This window comes from Macadamia integrifolia, unplaced genomic scaffold (assembly GCF_013358625.1).
Source record: "Macadamia integrifolia cultivar HAES 741 unplaced genomic scaffold, SCU_Mint_v3 scaffold958, whole genome shotgun sequence".
In the NCBI taxonomy this organism is placed as follows: Eukaryota; Viridiplantae; Streptophyta; class Magnoliopsida; order Proteales; family Proteaceae; genus Macadamia; species Macadamia integrifolia.
The window spans coordinates 62,002-65,170 of NW_024870601.1; the positions used below are offsets into that span (position 1 = coordinate 62,002).

General features: G+C 39.7%; 1 non-coding gene across 1 annotated transcript; it reads right to left on the bottom strand.

The window, feature by feature from the left end:
* Positions 1-988: 988 nt before the first annotated feature.
* LOC122070640 lies at positions 989-1,095 on the bottom strand. Its single transcript, XR_006137882.1, has one exon. It is a non-coding gene; the product is annotated as a small nucleolar RNA R71 (small nucleolar RNA).
* Between the last annotated feature and the right edge of the window lie 2,074 nt (positions 1,096-3,169).

Sequence of the window (3,169 nt, forward strand, 5' to 3'; positions counted from 1 at the left end):
TAGAATTAGATCACAACCATTAATCGGTTCACTTTCGCATTATTAAAAGAAATAAAAAAATAAAGTGGCTGCTCTCCCTGTGTTCGACCCGAGCTACACTGATCCGTACACTTGCCGTTACATTTTAAATCTCAAACAAGTTTTTGACGCCGTTGCCGGGGAGACAGTTCCATGTTATTTTTCACTTTCTTTTGGTAAATCGGAGTGCTTTGTTTGCTTTGTTTTATATTTTTCCTTTTCTTTTATTGAATTCCTGAGAAGAACAACTTGCAATATTTGTTGTATCGGTGGAAGTTGCCATGCCTCACAGTATGATAAAGATAGGTTTCGCCCTGTAGCAGTACCTCAGGAATTGACCTGAGCAACCCCGGATCCCTGCCAGTAAGCTCCCAAAAATCCAAAAAAAATAAAAAATAAAAATAAAAAAAATCATTAAAAAAAAAGTTTTGCTATCCATTCTTTTGTGCTTGTCTTACTTTAATTGCGGGTAGTTTTCTGTTGCATGAGTGTTAGGTGGGTACGTAATACTAAGAATCGATTAGAAAGAAGATATCCAATAAGTAGTGACCCAATACGTTTGCTCTCTTTAAAACCCTTCAATATGGGAGACCAACAGCAAAACCCTTCACCTAAATCTCTGAAAGATAGGTTCTACCCTGCTAGAACAGCCCAACCTTCTTGCATAGTTCTACCACAAGCCCAGGACAATAATTTTGAACTCAAATCTCAATACATCACTATGTTGCCCCACTTCCATGGGTTGACCTCTGAGGATGCATACCTATTTCTAAGGGAATTTGAAGAGGTATGTGTTCTAATTAAGATCCAACAGCTTTCTGATGATGCTGTTAAGCTTAGATTTATCACTTTTGCATTGAAAGACCAAGCTAAGAAGTGGTTGTATGGGTTACCCACAAATTCCATAACCTCATGGGAACAGTTCACAGTTGTCTTCCTTAAGAAGTTTTTCCCAACTCACAAGACCAATAAGCTTAGAAGTGATATCCTTCAGTTTAGGCAAAAGCCTAGTGAGTCATTTTCTAAACTTATGGAGAGATTCAAAGATCTACTCCAAGAATGCCCTCACCATGGCCTAGACCTATGGCATTTATGTCAAATAATTTATGAGGGTATTGATTACCCAACTAAACAAATGATAGAGTCTATGTGCCCTGAGGGATTCACATCCTTTACAGATGAAGGAAAGCCATGGGAATTCTTACTTGACTTAGCTGACAAAACCCGTGAGTGGGAATCAACCCAAGAGAGTGAAAGAACCATAGGAGGAAAAGGATATTTTGTGGATGGGATAGTAGCCGAGGAAGCCCATTTGGATAGCCTAATCAAGAGAATTGAGGCTATTGTTCCTAGAGAGCCATCATCAGTCAATTTGGTTAAGATTTGTGCTTGGTGCCAGTCCCCTGGACATCTCCTAGAAGAATGCCCCAACACCTCTGGGGGCACTTCTAATGATAGTGTTAATGCCTTATACCAGAATAATCCATATAGTAATACCTACAATCCAAGATGGAGAAATCACCTAAATTTCTCTTGGAATCAGGGCAACCAAGCAAGACCTTCCAATTTCTATAATCAAGGTCAACCTGGACCCCAAAGGCCTCCCTTTGCACAACAATATTTTTCCCAAAATACTTTTCCTAAGTCAAATGTAGGACCTCAGGCGAGTTTTCCTATGGCCCCTCTTCTATCATCTTATCAGCAACCCCCTGGGTTAACCAACATTGGAGAGGCAAGTAGAATAAGTGACTTGGAAAAAAAATATGTCCCTCCTCATGACAAGCCATCAAAATCTTACGAGAGAACTTACCCAAGTTGTTTCAATTATGTGTGAGAGGGAGAAGGGAACTTTACCCAGTCAACCAGAGCCTAACCCTAGGCATCATCAGCCTGTTAGTTCACAAGGACCAACTAATGCACCACTGAATATAGTACAAGGTCAGACTCAACAAGGGCCCTCTAACCAATGCAATGTTGTTTATGCCCTTAGGAGTGGTAGAGAGTACCAACAGAGTGTTTTTAAATCTTCCCCATCTATTACTCCTGTTAACTCTTCTTCAGTTGAGGACACAAGTGTACCTCTTGTTCCAGGTTCGTCTGATGAACCTAAAATTTTTTCTGAAACTAAAGATGATTTGGTTGAGAAAACCAAAAATGATTCTTCTGAACAGGGGCAAATCCCTAACAGTCCTTATGTTCATCCTATCCGATTTCCTAATCGCTTGGTACACAAAAAGAAGACTGCTTCCATGGATAAAATTTTAGAAGTCTTCAAAAAGGTAGAAGTGAACATCCCTCTTTTGGATGCCATATCCCAGATCCCCGCCTATGCAAAGGTACTGAAAGATTTGTGTACTCACAAACGTATCACTAGTGTGCCCAAAAAGGCGTTCTTGGCAGGTAACATTAGTACCATAATTACTCAGCCTATAGCAGCCAAGTATAAGGATCCAGGGAGCCCTACGATATCTTGTGTCATAGGCAACACCTATATTGAGCATGCCTTACTTGATCTTGGCGTAAGTGTAAATCTTTTACCTTACCATGTGTACAAGCAACTAGGATTGGGAGAATTGAAAGCCACTTGAACTACTCTTCAGTTGGCAGATAGGTCTGTTAAGATTCCTAAAGGGATGGTTGAGGATGTCTTACTAAAGGTAGGGGAATTTATTTTTCCTATTGATTTCATTGTGTTAGATACCAAGCCCTTCTCAACCAAGGATGAGATCCTAATAATTTTAGGAAGACTATTCTTGGCTACCAGTAATGCATTAATCAATTGTCGGAATGGTTTCCTAAGATTATCTTTTGGTAACAAAACTGTTGAGTTTAACATGTTTAGGATTGACAAGCAACCACATATGGAAGAAGAGATCAATATGCTTGAGGATTTTCTAGATTTTTCTGATGATTTAGTTACCAACTTTGATATTGATTTTGATTCAGAATTCCAAGAGTGTATGGATGAGTTGAATGATGATAGTGAAAATTTCTTTTTTGAAGTCTTGAGTCTTCACACACCTGTGGAGCCCTTAGGACCCCTTTTCCAATTCCATTCCCAAACCTTCCATAGTTGAGCCCCCTAAACTAGATCTTAAGGAGTTGCCATCCAATTTGAGGTATGCTTTCCTAGGGCCTGACCAGACTCTTC